This window comes from Mobula hypostoma, chromosome 14, assembly GCF_963921235.1.
Source record: "Mobula hypostoma chromosome 14, sMobHyp1.1, whole genome shotgun sequence".
Lineage (NCBI taxonomy): Eukaryota > Metazoa > Chordata > Chondrichthyes > Myliobatiformes > Myliobatidae > Mobula > Mobula hypostoma.
This window is the reverse complement of record NC_086110.1, coordinates 14,769,410-14,787,693: the sequence shown is the minus strand read 5'-3', so window position 1 is coordinate 14,787,693 and position 18,284 is coordinate 14,769,410. Positions and strand designations below refer to the sequence as shown.

At 44.0% G+C, this 18,284-nt stretch overlaps 1 protein-coding gene across 2 annotated transcripts in view; it reads right to left on the bottom strand.

Annotated features, from left to right (window-relative positions):
- The window catches only part of smpd3 (sphingomyelin phosphodiesterase 3), a 236,589-nt gene that overhangs the window by 133,252 nt on the left and 85,053 nt on the right, over window positions 1-18,284 (bottom strand). Inside the window, exon 1 of one of the 2 annotated variants that reach the window (XM_063066703.1) lies at window positions 12,832-13,003. The exons of the other annotated variant lie outside the window; for it this stretch is intronic. The gene's annotated coding sequence lies outside the window, so the exon portion shown is untranslated. Of the gene's footprint in view, window positions 1-12,831; window positions 13,004-18,284 lie in introns of those variants that run through there. 2 annotated transcript variants of the gene reach the window in all.

Genomic DNA, 18,284 nt, shown 5'->3' with positions numbered 1-18,284 from the left:
AGACACTTCAGACAGACCACATTTAGGCACATTGTAAATATGGGTGCATGCCGTTAATACTTTAAGGGGTTCCCAGCCTTTCTTATACGATTACGCAAAGTGTTAGTGGACACCAGGTTGGGCATGTCTTCATATTTTAGACTGCCAGAAACATCAGTCATTGAGAACTGCTGCTCTATTCTTCAGATTGCAATGATGCTGATTGTGCAGTCACGAATGAAGGCATTCACATTAAAATATTTCACAAGAATCCACCTCTCCAGCTTGATCTCCTGATGGGAGAAGTTTTACAGGGATTACAATTCTGCATTAGGTTGTCAGTATTAGGTGTCTGTCTGACGGGTCCTGTTTTCTTTAACCTGTCCCACTCACTCACTAGACAGGACAGGGAAGCAGCCCCTTCTATCCCATGCCATGCAAGTCAGTTCATGCAGCTTCAACCTGAGTATTATTAGCTCACTCATCTGAAATAAGGAACTTTCCTTGTCTTAATGTTTTAATACTGCACTGGAAAAAGAATCTCAAAAAAAATCTGAGGGTTAGTTTTAGTAGAATATTGCCCTGTCTAATATCCTCTCATTTATTGAGGGGTAAGGATTTATCTTGTATACAAATATGGAATGGAAATGAGACTGATGGGAATTCTTTGGGAACTGACATAGATTTGACGGACCAAATGGCCTCCTTCTCAAGCTGAAGGAATAAGGATTGGACCAACGAGTGCCATTTATCTATTGTTTTCATCTATTTTGCAGTAGAGTGAGTGCACTGGGTGACAGAGAGTTGTGAGCTCAGAGCTTCAGAGTGTACCTTCGCAGATGTAGCTGACTTCAGTAGTTTGCTGAAGAGGTGGACCCTGCACACACTGAAACACAGACCACAGAAATAACAAAGGAAACCACACACAGAAAGTAGACAGGAAATGCCCGACACAAAGCAACATATCACGCTGCACACAGATGCAGCAAAGTTCACACAACAAAACACAGCACAGAGACACTTTGCTTTGTGTAGAATCTGCACGGTTTCCTTGCTTTGTGTTGCTACTGAAGAGTGCATACAAATAAGCACAACAGGCAGAACCTAGAAACAACTAAGTCTGCTCCAATGGACAACTCATAATGTCTGCAACAAAATGACTGCATCGCTTCATTTAGACTTTCCACCCCTGTTATGCACTTCCCCCATAACTGGATTAACAATTCGTTGTGGCTGTGGTAGTGGGGCATTATCTTCTACTGCCTTCAGAGTGTAAATTTATATTTCTATGTTCATTGCCATTTCTACACGAGTAGCACTATTTTTGCATGCTCTGAATTCAATGTTGTAGTTAAATTGGATAAGTAGAATAGCTACCACATCCTTAAATCTGCCATTTGTGGTGATAGCAGGCACTAGCCCCAGAACAGTCAGCAAAGGCTGAGGTCTGTAATGAACATGAATGGTCTTCCCAACAAGAACTGGTGAAACCATATGGCTCCGATATTAGCTTCAGTATCACCTTCTCTATCTGGGTGCTACTTCTCTTTTTGTAAAATGTAAGCAGTTGTCTTCTGCTGGTCACTGTCTCCAAAATGGCTAACTGCTGTTGCAAATGCATAGTTGGAAGTACCACAAGTTAGTTTCAGCACATAGTTGCCGTTATGGAAGTGACTCACTGTTGAAGCTTTCCTCGCCCAGATCTCCTGCTGGTCTTCACCCACCATGTTCTTTAACAGTTGATAAAGTGGAGTTAGCACTCTGGAAAGGAGGGGCTGAAATCTGGTGCAGTTATGGATCATCTCGAAATGTGACTGGTTTTCAGGATCATCTTCAAGTCCCTCTCCCACTGAATATGGCCCCAAATTTCTATTTAAATAGATGAAGCCTAATCATTCACCTGCAGACCCAAATAAACAAGTTCCTTCCACACAGTTACTTTCTTCAAGCTTGATATTCTGTTCAACAGCTCTGAACATTGCATCAAGTGATGAAAGATCTCTGCGACTTTGCAATTAAAGCATCACCATGATTGCACATATAGTGTGGCAGCCTTACATACATGTAATTGGCTGGAATATTTCTGATGAAGATTTTGCCCTCTGCAGTAGCTTGATATGAGTGCGATTCCATGCGGGTCTTAACTGTCAAGGGGCGTTGGACTTGTTTGTCTACATTAATTCAGACAAAGGAATGAAAGAGGACCAATTGCAATTCAGGAGTAGATCCTGTGATGGGTAGGAAGTTCTGCTCATCATCCACCTCTACAGAATGGGTCACTTTTTAATTTCCACAGAGCCAGACAGTTTTACCCAACCTTGGTAGCACCATGATGGGTGCTGTCCAGTCACAGTGGACACTTTCACCAAATCCTTTGTGTCTTTCCAGTTTATTTAGCTCTTCTTCGATTTGGACTATAAGTGAAAGTGTTACTAGTTTAGTTTTACAACAGATGAGTCTGGCATTTCACTTGGTTGGTACCCTTCAATGCCTGTATGAATTCTTAAAGTATATTGTTCTTTTATATATGATTGTGGTGTATTCATATTAAAGACTTCCTTCCTCAGCTCTTTCAGTCAGTCTGTTCCTATGGTTTATTTACATAATCACTAGCCTTGCCTTTTGCACATTACAGAGGTCTGCATTCTTAGAGCCTCACTAGAAGATATGTCAGCTTTAATGCATTTAATTCATTTGGAGATACAGCAGGGAAACACGCCCGCAGTCCAAAGGTGTACCAGATAGTAGGTTAAATGATCATTGTAAATGGTCCCATGATTAGGCTAGGGTTAAGTTGGTGGGTTACTGGCAGCACAGCTTGAAGGCTCATTCCACACTGTATCTCTAAATAAAATAAAACAAATAAAATACGGCCCAACAAGTCCACGCCACCAATTACACCCATGTGACCAATTAACCTACTGACCTGTGGGAAGAAACAGGAGCACCTGGAGGAAACCCACACAGTCATGGGGAGAACGTACTGACAGCGGTGGGAATGACTGTAACTGTGTTACGCTAACCACTACAGTACTGTGCCGTCCTCACTTCTTGATAACTGTAATATCTTGCCATACCCTCTCTTCTGCTGGTAAGTCCATTCAGGCTTAGGTGACCCAGAAAAGACATGGACACTTTCGCTCTCGGCCTGGATACTGTGTGTACATTATGCTACATGCATGCTTGGAGACCATTCCCATTGCCTTTCCATTCCAAGATGAAAGGTAATTTGGTGTATTTGCTGGGTGACATGGTAGTGCAATGCTTTACAACACAGCAATCAGTGATGGGGGTTCTATTCCCACCACTCTTTGTAAGCAGTTTGTACGTTCTCCCCATGACTGTGTGGGTTTCCTCCAGGTGCTCCAGTTTCCTCCCACATTCCAAAGACACATATAGGTTAGGGTTACTAAATAGTCGGCATACAATGTTGACACCTGTGGACTTCCCCAGCACATCCTCACATTGTGTTGGTCATTGATGGAACTGACGCATTTCACTGTAGGTTTCGATGTACACGTGACAAACAAAGTTAACCTTTAATCTTGTTAACCTCATCAGTTAGTCCGCAACAACAATACATAGTATACAATTCAAGAATGTACTTAAATTACAATGCTGCAAAGGGTTGTTTCTTAATGACCATGTAATTGTTAATCATCTCCTCTGACCTCTGATCCTCCATAATCTCGATGGCACTCGAATGAAATGGCTTTGTTAAATAGGACATCAACCACCCCACAGTAGTTGACAGCTAGGTTGGCCAACATCCCATAAATATCAGACTCTATTGCTACCAATGAGTTCACCTTCTTGTGTTCACACGTGGTCTCACCGAGAGCATTTTCTGCCCTTCGACGTTGTCATTCTCTCTGAGTAACTTCTAATGGTACAAATGGATAGACTTCTCGTTCTGTTGAAATTACTGAGGCTCTTCGGAACTGGACTGTGTTCCACTTCAAGAGTTTCTTAACTTTCTCTTTTATTCACAATAAATCCTGCAGTTGCCTTTTATTACTAAGCTTTCAACTCCAGTTTGCTGGAGATTCAACTTGCTGTGATTAAACATGAGCTTCCCAGACTGCCACTGGAGCCATGCAGTCACCCACTGCCCTGGAGCAGGGCTTCCCGGACTTTCAGGCCACGGACCTCACCATTAACAAGGGGGTCCATGGACTCCAGGTTGAGAAGCCCTGCTCTAGAGTCATACAGCATGGGAAAAGGCCTTCTGGCGCACCGAATCCTGTCCAAGGATCAATTTTACACAAATCCAACACTGTTCCTATTTTATTCTCCCCCCATTCCTATCAGATTCCCCCTTCCCAACTCTACTACTTGTCTAGCAGAGGGAATTTATGCAGAGGCCAGTTCACCAACCAAGCCGCATATCTTTGGCTTGTGAAATGAATCCAGGACATCTGGACGTAACAGTAGAGTTATACAAACTGCACACTGACGGGACTGGTGATCTGGACCAGAGTACGGGTCACTGGAGTGCTGAAGTTCCACTAGCCAGACGGGTGACATTGTCACTTTTACTGCTCCTGACTGCCAGTGCCAGTGCAAAATCTATATGAATGGTTCCCAAAAGGGGCAATATCACATCCCGCCCCCCCACCCCGTCCACAAGGGGGACTGGGAGTTTCTAAGGAGACGATAAAGATAAAGGGGGTGGTGAGGGAGATGCTCGATAGCAAGGGGGGAGGAGAGTGCAGCTGAGGGACTGTGGGCTTAATTTAAGAAATTAATTAATAATTATAAGCATTTGATCCTCAGAGCCTCACATTTGATTACAATGACCACGCAATCGCCTTGTTTCTTGCAATCACTCCTCACTACCAATCTGTCAATGGATACATGCATTAAGGTACGTTTTAAATGTGACATGAACATGAATAATTCTCGTGCACATCTAATGAAATGTACAGATACCTTGATATAGCTGGGCTACATTAATTGGATTACATAAAAACTGCGGCTATGACAACACCAAGAGCAAAATGTGACATCTAACGATATCTAAAGGTCTAGACATTAAAAGAGGAATTAGAAGTGAACTGTGTGATATTTTGTGTTGTTGTGACATCAATGTGCAGAACAGTAGAGAAAGGAGGCTTTACATCTTCAACCTTGCAATGTGATCACGAGAAGTTCCAGACTAGTTATTTTGCCACCTAGAACATTAAACATAGTTATGGTCATGTGTGTTCTGACAATCAATACTTGGAATGTTTGTGTATCAAGAGCCAGCCCTCACAGTGCCATGTTAAAATGTCTTGCATGTTTGGGTGTTGTATTCAGAATATCAATGTGAACTACTGTGTCTCAAAAGGAAGTATTGGAATTTTCAACATTGGTCTTATCACTTCAGGGCAATGAGTATAGGAGTCGGGTCATTATATTGCGGTTCTACAAGTCCTTGGTGGGGCTGCATTTAGAGTACTGTGTACCATTTTGGTCACCATTATAAGAAAGATGTGGTTAAATTTGAAAGAGTTCAGAATAGATTTATGAGTATGTTGCCAGGACTTGAGGGCTTAAGTTGGCGAAGCTACGTCTCTATTCCTGGAAGTCAGGAGAATAAAGGGTGATCTTATAGACATGTTTAAAATTATGAGAGGCATAGATGAGGTGGATGTTAATGGAGGGGAGCCCAAAACTAGGGAGCAGTGGTTTAGGGTGAGAGGAATAAGATTTAAAAGGGACGCGAGAGGCAACTTTTTCGTGCAGAAAATGGTGAGTGCATGGAATGTCTATTGGAGGAACAGAATTGAGACAGGGTACACAGCATCAAAAGTCTAAATAGTGATGTGGAGGGGTGGGATATAGATGCTATTTAAAGCATGCTCCTCACATTATTTACCCTCCTCAATACTACAACAACTTGTTTTCTGTGGTTTTAGACTTTTAGACAATGTTTAACAACCACTGGCTTGCTAAATTTTGTTTATCCCTGCACATAGAGACTATGTGTCTATGCTCTTTGCAATTAAGATGCTTTGTTTTGATCTGACACACTTAGACTGAATGACTCCCGTTTCACTGGTAACAGGACTTCCCACCACACCTGATCTTCATACCATTCAGGTTCAGGTGACCCAGAAATGACGTGGACACTTTTGCTCTCAGCCTGGATACTGTGTGTACATGATGTTACATGCACGCTTGGAGACCATTCCCATTGACGCAGCTACCTTACCTTTCCATTCTAAGATGAAAGGTAACTTGGTGTATTTGCTGGGTGGGGTGGTAGCAACGCAGCGGTCAGTGACCAAAGAACCTTATCCAATCTGTATCACTCTACAACTCTAAAATGTGCTCCATGGAACCATATGTTCAGAAACCAAAATGTAGGTAAAGGAACTTATTGTAGCGAATAAAAATGGATTTGATCATCTATCATTGTTTGGTGATAATATAATCTGATCTACGTATCTGAATTTTGGGAGATACCTCTACTTGGTCTGCCATACATGTTTGCTCATGCTAAGGATATGTAGATCTGTTACACCTACCACCCCAGACTCCCAGTGGCTCTCTCAAGCACAGAGAAATTGTAAGGATGATCTTTAAGGTTCAAAGACCAGTGTTGTTAGATTTCTCTGTGCAACACCGAGTTGAAATCAACATAAAATTACCTTTTACCGTATAGCAAGCCCTTGCAGCTGCACGACACTTGCCATCTTTGCAGCCAGCATCAGTACCAAATACAACACCAACAATTCTCTCCCACCTATGGGACGGAGAGGGCAGCGATATGGATTTTGCAGTTTTGGAGGGCGTAGAGGGAGGTTGACATGGTGTTCCCAGGGAGTTAGAGGGATCCAAACAAGCCAGTGAGGAACAGTGATGGCAGGAGGTGCATTCCCTCTTCCTGAGAGCCACAGAGACCGTTGAGAACTATGGCCAAGCACTCCTGGCGGAAGTCAGTTTTTTAGGGCACAAGCACAGATAGTTAATGCCTCCTGCTTATACCTTCTCTGCCTACTCCTATGGACTGAGGTCTCTTCTGTCTCAAATACAGAGTTTGAGATACCTTACCAACATGCTAGTGTGTAATGTGCACAAATAATGTGACAGTAGAGGTCTGGAATATTCCTGAGGCTGAAAGTGACAATGATGACAATCTTTATAAGCGGAGCAGTCAAGGACATAAAGCATAACAGGCAGTGCAGAGATCACAGGTATCAGACAGGGCAAAGCACCAAGTTCATTGTTGACACAGTTTCAGGGGAATCACAATTGATTTAAAGTAGGATCTTTCTTCTTTAGACCACTAAGGTTGAAATTTTCACTGCAGACAGAACTTGCTTGTTTCACTACTGCTGATGTCACCTTGGGCATACATAGCACATAGAAGAGTACAGCACGAGAACAGGCCATTCAGCCCACAGTGTTGTGTGGAACCAGCTAAAAAAGAGATCAATAACACCCAATACTAATCCCTCCTACCTACACAATATCCACATCCCTCCATCTTCCTTACATCCATGTGCCTATCCAAACGTCTCTTAAAAGCCTCGAATGTACAGGTCGACCTTCACTAGTCCGACTACCTGTAATCCGGTTCCTTCGATAATCCGGCACTGATTATGCTTAATGTGATCCTTCTGTAATTCGGCATTTTCACTAATCCGGCACTCCTCAGGTCCGAATGGATTAGTGAAGGTCGACCTGTATTTGCCTCCACCACCATAGCAGACAGCGCATTCCAGACATCCACCACTCTCTGAGTAAAAAACTTACCTCTCACATCCCCTTTGAGCCTACCTCCCTCTCACCCTCAATACACGCCCTCTAGTATTGGTCATTTCTATCCTGGGAAACAGATGCTCCCTGTCCACTCTATCTGTGCCTCTCATAATCTTACAGACCTCTATCAGATCTCCTCTCAGCCTCCTGGGAAGTTTTACTCCAGGAAAACTGGCATCAGGCCAAACAAAAATCCTGATAAAAAGCCTGACACGTGCCCTGACTCCCAGAAATGTGAAAAGTTTCTGTGCTTGGGTTAGACTAGGTTTCAACTGCACTGTGCTGTTCTGGAGTTCTACCAAGTGGCTTGTAGGCCATGGTTTCAGCTGGTAACACTCCAGCAGCACCCTTTTTCCATACTTCGGAGTCACTAAACTTGGGTCCCATGAAAGGCGGAAGGCATTTATCAGCAAAGCAGAAACTCCTCCTATGCATAATGCCCAGGAGCGTGGTTGAAGCCTGCGAAGCATCAAATGCCGAACAGGTAACACTCTTGCATTCTGAGGCAGGACACTGTGGCTTTCATTCCAGGTACCTCAGAAGAGCTAGAACAGTGGCCAAGTAACATGAAGGTTCAGTCCTGAGCTTGGGTGTTGGCTGCGCCGAACTTGTATGTTCCTGTGATCATGTGGGTTTCTTGTATGTTCCTGTCATCATGTGGGTGCTCTGGTTTCCTGCCCTCATGCAGGCCGGTAGGTTAACTTGCCATGTGTAGGTGGGTGGCAGAATCAGGGAGCGGGGGAGGGGAGTTGATGTGGGGAGAATAAAATGGGATTAATGCAAATGAATGACAGATGATTAACATGAGTTTGGTAGTTTGAAGGGTTTGTTTCACTGCTGTATCTTTTTATGATTCTATGAAATCAGTCTGACATTTGGCAATTAAAGACATCATGTTTCAGATGAACTGACGCCTCTCCTTTCCTGTCAGTTCTACGTAAAGGGCACTATTCCACAAAATGCGGCAAAGCTCTGGAACAACATTTAAGCTTCCACCAACTTGAAAAGCAAATTCACTGGTCATTATTACATTGTCATCTGTGGAAGCTTGCCAGGCACAAATTTGCACTGCTGTACCAATGATAAAACACTTTGAAAGTGGATGATTGGGCTGTGTAGGAGGCTGAAAACAGGGAAATCAGAGAGGGAGTGCGATGGAGACCCCAGGATATCCACCCCAGTAACCTTGCATGTTGGGAGAAAAGAGTTCACAGCAGGGAAAGTGATTAGCCTAGGGTCTAGATCATTATATACATGATGAGAGACAGGTAGAGAGAGAGGGGGGGAGAGAGAGGGGGAGGAAGAGAGAGAGAGAGTGTGTGTGTGTGAGAGAGAGAGAGATAGTGAGAGAGAGAGAGAGATAGAGATAGATACAGATATCACCTCTGTAGCCCTGGCAGTGTCAAATTGGTTCAAGCTGGCTCTGACCTTTAGACAAGCCGCAGGATAGCTGCTTCAGGCTCTGTTTATAGTGCATAGAAGCAAGCTTTAATATTTAAGGGCAACTTAAATCATTCAGAAGCTCATGATTATTCAAGAATAGACCTAACTCTTGTTTCTGTTGGTTATCCCAATGCCACTCTTAAACAACCATCTGTAAAACCAACCATGTTTTGCTTTCCCCATCTCCTCCCTCATGGCTTCTCTAAGTTTTTTTTAATCATTCAAGGAGAAAATCCCTAATTCTCCACTCTATCTTTGGAAAGGAATTCCTTCTTACGAAGTGCCACTCCTAGAAACCCCTGGGGTGTCACAGTAGGGTAGCGGCTAACACGACACTATTACTGCTCAGGGTTCAATCCCAGCATCCTCCGTGAGGTGCTTGTACGTCCTCCCTGTGGGAATGCGTGGGCTTTCTCCAGGTGCTCTGGTTTCCACCACAGTCCAAAGACTGTGGTTAATTGATCATTGTAAGTTGTCCCACGATTAGGCTAGGGTTAAATCAGGAGTTGCAGGGTTAGCGTACTTCAAAGGGCCTGTTCCACACTGATCCTTTAAATACCATAAATGATAAATAATTAAAACCTCTTCAGCACCTTCCTATAGTCCTGATATCCTTTAAGATGTAATGACAAAGACTGGGCAGAATCTGGAAAAATGAATGCATATGTTTTTGGGAATTGTATATCAACTAACTAAAAAAATGTTTTATTTTCTGTCTGACCATGGATGTTATGGAAGATTTTCCAGGTGTCCTTGCTTCTGAAGTCAAAGTCAGCAGTACCCCTTCCAAGTCCCAATCTTCCAGTCTTTCCTTTGCTTCTATCTGTCATGTGAATGTTAGGCTTAAACTGACCGTTTCAGAAGCAATTCATAAGTGAAGATTTTTGGGAAGTTACCTTATGAACCGCAGCTGTACGTGCTGTTGCTATCAAGAATTCACCATGGCTGGGATTGTGTCAATGGCACAAAGTCAGTTTGGAGTCTGTATTATAGCATCAGATGTGGAGCATCTTTGAGAAATACATGTCCATAAAACTGGCACTAGTAGAGCTGTTCCTCAATATTGCAACAACCTGCGCTCACTCTTCACCCTGGGTGTTGTCTGTTTGAAGCCTACAAGCTCTCCTTGTGTTTGTTTGGGTTTCCTACGGGCGCTCTAGTTTCTGACTACATCCCAAAACGATGCAAATTGGGAGATTAATTGACCATTGTAACTTGCCCCTGAATGTGCAAGTGAGTGAGAAAATCTGTTGATGGGGAGAGTAAATATAGGATTAGTGTAAATGAGTGCTTGATGATTGATGAGGAGCTAATGAGCCAAAGAACAGGAATTCTGCAGATGTTGGAAATTAAAGCAACACACATCAAAGTTGCTGGTGAATGCAGCAGGCCAGGCAGCATCTCTAGGAAGAGGTACAGTCAACGTTTCAGACCGAGACCCTTCGTCTGACGAAGGGTCTCGGTCTGAAACGTCGACTGTACCTCTTCCTAGAGATGTTGCCTAATGAGCCAAAGGGTTGCTTTCTGTGCTGTTTGGCTCTGGAACACTGCTTCCAGTAAGATGGTGGCATAGTCAGACACAATGGCTACTACGAGGCCAACCAAAGGCGTTATTGTCTTTTTTAAAACAAATTTGTTACGATCGCTGGACCCTACTAGACATAGGACCTTAAAATACTGCAGATCTACCCCATGGTAAAGAAACTGAAGGAGTTGGACTTGGTGCGGATCCTGCTGCTGTCTGTGTCAGACAGGTGTTGTTGCGTGAAGGCAGAATGCAATCCAACAGCAAGTGATTGTCTTAGTCGCTTTTCTTGTGATTGCAAGACCCTGTTGCACACTGGTAATGTGGGAGTTACAAGTCCAAATCACCGTTTTATTGGCGATCGGTGGGGGAACCGGATGGCCTCGGTTGTTGTGAGGACTGGGCCTCAGGCCACAGTGTTGCCTGTTTCTAGCTACTCACAGGAGAGGCATCGAAGTCGGTGTACTCCACCAGAATGCCAGAGGTGGTATCGCGTGGCGTGGTGTGACGTCCGTGCTGGAGTTGGTGCTGCCCTCCAATGTTCACTTAGCAGAAAACAAGATGTATTGTTTTCGACTGCAGACTGCTGCAGCGTTCATGGACTCTGGGACTTGGACTATGTTTTTTGTGTATGACTGAATTTTATTGTCTTATATGTGCTATGTGTGCCTTGTACTGTGAATAACTGTTGGCACTGTGTTTTGCACCTTGGCCCCAGAGTTATGCTGTTTCATTTGGCTGTGTTCACAGGTATTCATGTATGGTCAAATAACAATTAAGCTTGAACATGATTATACTACACGTGCAGCCATTCCTGTTGTTTCTGTTAATGCAAAGTATATTGAGTTTGAACATTCTACACCAATCTTTTAAGAGAGAACCAATTCCATCAGCAGGATGCTAAAAGCAACATTTTCTAACAACTTCTGGCTTGTAATTTAGTCTGATTGAAGCTACCACATGTTGTGTAGCATCTAATAACAAATAAGTTGGGGAAGGCAGTTTCCTTCTACCTATCAGTGGCCCCAGGAGAGATTCTTACTCTACCTTAAGACATAATCTATGTACTTTAATTTCAACAAAGAACTGCAACTCTTAATTGCTGTATCTCACTAGCTCCAGTTATCGAAATGGGACTAGGAAATCTGTGGGATGACAGTAGTGCAGAGGGGAAGGGTGTGGACTCTCCTTTCCCAACCCCAGGGCATTCTCAAGAAAGGCTCATCTGCTCTCCTTGAGAAAATGCTGCTGGAATTTTTGTCTTTACCCAAGAGGGAAGAAGAAACTCTAAATGAATTTGAAATCAGAATTGAGATGGTGATGTTCTGGATTAAAATTGAGTGCATCTGTCTCAGCTGACTAGGTAAATTCTTCAGTTTTAGCTTCCCTCTCACTAAATAGTGGTGAATCTAACTGCAAAGGCGAGTCACACAAAATTAGAGGAAAACAATCCAACAAGGCTTTACTGGACTCCTTCACAGGCAGAGGGTCCAAAAAACTCACAAAATCAAAATCCAAGACATTAACTAAAGTTCCAAAATAGGAAACTCCTACAAGGACAAAACTTCACTTACAAAGATGATTCCAAAACTGAACAAAGAAATAAGGGACAAGGAATTTATATAGGGCTACAAACAAAACACAGGTGATAACCATGATCTAATAGGCCGGTGAGCAGGAAGGGGTTGGCCTTGTCATCTCTGCCTCCCTCTAGTGGCCAGTTTGAGGTGAGACAGTGCTGCCACAGAGTCAGTGTGAGCGACTCCATCTGAAACGGATTACACAACTTTTTAGAAGTCTGGCAAAGATCAAAAGATCATCAGTTGCCCTACGTACTTGCACTGCAACAAGCAAAATCCTGTACTGAGCCATCAGTCTGCTTGATCAGCCCAGCTTAACCGTGTCAGCCTTCCCGCTCCCTTCAACCTGTTGTCCCATCCACCTCCATTGTTCTCAGTGCTTAGTGGCTGTAAAAATGATATCAAGCCAAGCCTTGCCCCAGTACAGAATACAGCTTAATCTCTGCAGTGTCTGACGCTCTGACCAAAAGCTAATGCGATCTAGTAACTGAAAATGAACAGACCAAATGGATCTTTGTGCGAGTTTCACTAATGCTAACATTCTTCACTTACTGCACAAGAACAGCGAGTCCTCTCGTAGTGATGCTGGGCGTTGTTGATTATCACTCTTCACTGATCATTTAAATTTATCAAGCTGCACACAGTTTGCAGAGCACCTGATTAAGGCAGTCCAAGTGCCCGATGAACTGGCCGGAGGGCTGGCCTACCTATCATGGTGCCTGCTCTTGATATGGTACAGTCACGGTGAACAGGAGTATGTTTTGATAACGGATGCACATACTTCTCACTTCCTGCTTTCTCGACGCAGACATGGTAGACTCACCACACAACCCAAAGGGGGCTGGGCCTCTGTGCACCCTCCCCCCCACCAACCACCCCTGCAAACCTCGGCTCTGTGTTGCCACAGCTTCACGATCACCGTGGCAGCTGACCTACTGAGAAGCTGATTATCAGCAACAGTCTGCTGCGAGATCACGCCCCAACTTTACAATCAAACCTGAGTACATGGAGCCCTGTGTAAATTGAAAGGAAGTTATTTATTATGTTCCTTCACCAAACGTTATGATATGTGATCTCAGATCCACCTTTCTTCATACAGTGCACAAGAGATTCTGCAGATGCTGGTAATCCAGAGCAAATCACTCAAAATGCTGGAAGAACTCAGCAGGTCAGGCAGCATCTATGGAAAGGAATAAACAGTCGATATTTCAGGCTGAGACCCTTCATCAGGACTGAGTGGATGTGGGGAGAATGATTCCTATAGTGGGGGAGTCCAGGATCAGAGGGCACAGATAGAGTGGATGTGGAGAGGATGATTCCTATAGTGGGGGAGTCCAGGACCAGAGGGCACAGATAGAGTGGATGTGGAGAGGATGATTCCTATAGTGGGGGAGTCCAGGATCAGAGGGCACAGATAGAGTGGATGTGGAAAGAATGATTCCTATAGTGGGGGAGTCCAGGACCAGAGGGCACAGATAGAGTGGATGTGGAGAGGATGATTCCTATAGTGGGGGAGTCTAGGACCAGAGGGCACAGCCTCAGAGGAGAGGCACATCCCTCTAGAACTGAGATGAGGAGGGATTTCTTTAGCCAGACTGTAGTGAACCTGAGAAATTTATTGCGGAGGCCAAGTCACTGGGTATATTTAAAGCAGAGGTTGATATGTTCTTTTTTAGTCAGAACATCAAAGGTTATGCAGAGAAAGCGGGAGAAAGGGGTTGAGAGGGATACTAAGTCAGCCACGACTCAATGGGCTGAATGGCCTAATTCTGCTCCTATATCTTATGGTCTTAAGGCTTACTTCAGCTGGGGCCAAGTTTCACAGAGTGATGGAGTCATAGACAGATACTACTTGGCAACAAGGCCTTCATCTCACCTGTCCCAACCTACAACCGCCAACCATCCCCATTACATTTCTTCTTTCCAGCTCTTCTTTACACCTTGCTCCTTCAGGTGAAACTTAACAATGCCAAGAAGCGATTCCAATGGAGTGGCCGTCACAGCAAACCCGACCTTTTGGTCCAGCTGCATTTCTCTACAGTCTCTAGCAGGAGCAGCTGGATAACGATCAGATAATGAAGGATATGATATTGGAACATCTTAGAGAGAATAATGTGATTGAAAGTCATTGACATGGATTTACAAAAGGAAAATCAGTTTAGAATAATCTGTCGTGTTTCTTTGAGGATGTGACTGCAGCATAGGTAAAGGTAAAAGGGTGGATGAATGTATCTGGAATTTCAGATGGCGATTGACAAAACCTACACAGAGATGGTCTGTCAGCTTAGAGTAGATGGAATCAGAAATAGTGTACAATATGAGAGCAACAATGACACATCTAGTAGTGCAGCTGCCTCAGATCTCCAGCGACCCGGGTTTAATCCTGATCTCCAGTACTGTTCATGTGTAGTCCCTGGGACCACATGGGCTTCCTCTGGTTTCAGAATCAGAATCAGGTTTATTAACACTGGCATGTGTCGTGAAATGTGTTAACTTAGCAGCAGCCATTCAATGCAATACATAATATAGAAGAAAAAAAATATAAATAAATAAATAAATAAATAAATTACAGTACATGTATATTGATTAGATTAAAAATCATGCTAAAAACAGAAATAATATATATTAAAAAGTAAGGTAGTGTTCAAGGGTTCAATGTCCATTTAGGAATTGGATAGCAGAGGGGAAGAAGCTGTTCCTGAATCGCTGAGTGTGCGCCTTCAGGCTTCTGTATCTCCTCCCTGATGATAACAGTGAGAAAAGGGCATGCCCTGGGTGCTGGAGGTCCTTAATAATGGACGCTGCCTTTCTGAGACACCGCTCCTTGAAGATGGCCTGGGTACTTTGTAGGCTAGTACCCAAGATGGAGCTGACTAGATTTACAGCCCTCTGCAGCTTCTTTTAGTCCTGTGCAGTAGCCCCCACTCTCCTCCCCATACCAGACAGTATGGTGCATCTATAGAAGTTTTTGAGTGTATTTGTTGACATACCAAATCTCTTCAAATTCCTAATGAAGTATAGATGCCTCCATGTCTTCCTCCAACATCTCAAAGACCAGTGAGTTGGTAGTTTAATGGGCCACTCAAATCTGCCTAAGCGTGTAGGTGAGTGGTAGAATGATGGGAGTCGTGGGGAGAATAAAATGGAACGAGACTAGGATTGGTGTAAATAGATGCTTGATGGCTGGTGTCAACCTGATGGGCAGGACCAGTTTCTGTGCTGTATGAATCCAGAGAACTGACTATTGGACAAAAAGCAAGTGGGAACAAATATGCATCTTGCTGTGACTGGGGGGCTACTGTGGAGATCAGTGGAATTCACAATCTATATTAACAATGTGACTAAGGGGTTCGGCTGAAGATATTAAACGAGGCAGGACCATGAGTAGGAAGGAGCCTTGTTATACAAATACAAAGAATGCTGACCATGCTATCCCATGTCCACACTTTGGAAAGTCCGATCACCTGGCTGTACTTCTACCCCCAGCACATGGGCAGAGACTAAAGACTACAGCACCCGTGATGAGGACCAAGGAGGTACGGTCAAGGGAAGCAGAAGAGCTCTTACAGGACTGCTTTGAGATGCTGGGCTGGACAATATACAGGGATTCACCTTGTAATCTGAATGAAATTGCCACCATTGTAACCAACTTCACCTGACCTGTGTGGACAAGTGTGTGCCTTTGAGAACATACCCAAACTAAATATCATGGATGAACTAGGATATTCGGAGTCTGCTGAGGGCTAGATCTGTGGCATTCAAGACCAGTGATCTAGAACTATACAAGAAGTCCAGGTACAACCTACAGAAGGCTATTTTAAGAGTGAGAAAACAATTTCAACTGAGGTTAAAGACATAATCCGATGCACCTCAGCCCTGGCAGGGTTTGCAGGCCATTACAAAACCTAACATCACAGCTGTGATGCTTCACATCCAGATGTGTTCAACACCTCTTATGAAAGCTTTGAAAGGCCGAATTAAACTAAACCTGTGCAAATACCTGCAGCATCTGGCGACTTGCGATCTCTGGCTCGGAGGTCGACGTCAGGACATCTTTTAAGAGGGTGAACCCTCGAAAGGCATCAGGCCCTGATTGTGTACTTGGTAAGACACTGAAAATCTGTGCCATCCAGCTGGTGGGAGCGTTCAAGGACATCTTCAATATCTCACTGCAGCAGGTGGTTCCCACGTGCTTCAAAAGAGTGACAATCATGCCAGTGCCCAAGAAGAGCAGGGTGAGCTGTCTCAATGACAGCTGCACTCACATCTACTGCCATGAAGTGCTTTGAGAGGTTGGTCATGACCAGAGTCACCTCCTGTCTAAGCAAGGACCTGGACCACTGCAATATGCTTATTGCCATATTAGATCTACAGCAGATGCAATATTATCTGCTCTCCACTCAGCCTTGGATCACTGGACAGTAGCAATACCCACATCAGGTTGCTGTTTATTGATTACAGCTCAGCATTCATCACAATCATATCCTCAGATCCAATCAACACCTGGGCCTCTGTACCTCCCTTTGCAACTGGATCCTTGACTTCCTCACCAGGAGACCAGCCAGTGTGGATTGGAAATAGCATTTCCTCCCCGCTGACAGTCAACACTGGCACATCTCGAGGATGCGTGTTTAGCCCACTGCCCTACTCTCTCTACACCCACAACTGTGTGGCTAGGCACAGCTCAAATGCCATCTATATTTGCTGATGCCACAACTATTGTTGGCAGGATTTCAGAGGGTGAAGAGGAGACGTACAGGAGCAAGATAGATCAGCTGGTTGAGTAGTATCACAGCAACAACCTCTCACTCAACGTCAGTAAGACCAAAGGATTGATTGTGGAGTTCAGGAAGGGGGAGTTGAGGGAACACACACCAGTCCTAATCGAGGGATCAGCAGTGGAAGAGATGAGCAGATTCAAGTTCCTCGGTGTCAATGTCTCTGACAATCTATCCTGAGCCCAACATTTTAATAAAATTACAAAGAAGGCATGACTGTGGCTATATTTCATTACGAGTTTGAGGAGATTTGTTATGTCATCAAAGACTGTTGCAAGTGTCTACAGGTGTACCATGGAAAGCATTCTGACTGGTTGTATCACTGTCTGGTATGGGAGGGGCACTGCACAGGGTTGGAAGAAGCAGCAGAATGTTGTAAACTCAGCTAGCCTCCCCACCACTTCAGAACGCGATGCCCCCTTCTCATTGCTACCGTCACGGAGGAGGTGCAGAAGCCTGAATATACACATTCAGCATTTCAGCCAGAGCTTCTTCCCCTCTGTCATCAGATTTCTGAATGGACAATGAACCCATGAACACTACCTCACTATTTTTTAGCGCTCTTTGTATGCTACTTATTTAATTTATTTATGTATATATATTTCTTATTGTAATCTATCATTTTTAAAATTATGTACTGCTGCCACAAAGCAACAAGTTTTGTGACACGTGCCAGTGATACCAGACCTGATTCCGATTCTGACTCTAAAGGAGGAGGTCAAGATGTTTCAGAGGGGATGTATGTGTGGCAACGTTGCAAACGGAATACAATGTGGGGTGAACATCCAGAAAAGGAGACTATCTGTTCAGTGGTGAGAGTCTCTGACAGCCCAGTGAGTCATTAGGAGAGAAAATAGTATGTTAGCTTTTACATGAGCAGATTTGTTTGTAGGAATCATGGAGCATCTTGTAGTTACGTCGCGCCTTGGTAAGACTGCATCTGAGAGTACATTTGCTGTTTTCATTCAAGGGACATGGGTGTCACAGGCTGAGTCCGCATTGAATTTCCCAACTCTAGTTGCTCTTGAGAAAGGGGTGATGGGCTGCTGCCTTGAACCGCTGAACTCGTTGATCTGTGGCTACATCCACAATCCATGAGGGAAGGAGTTCCCGGATTTTGACCCAACAACAGTGTATATTATGTACAGCTTTGATCTCCATTCCAAAGACAGGAAACAACAGCTACATGTAGCAATAATTATTCTGTTTTATTCTATCCACACAAGG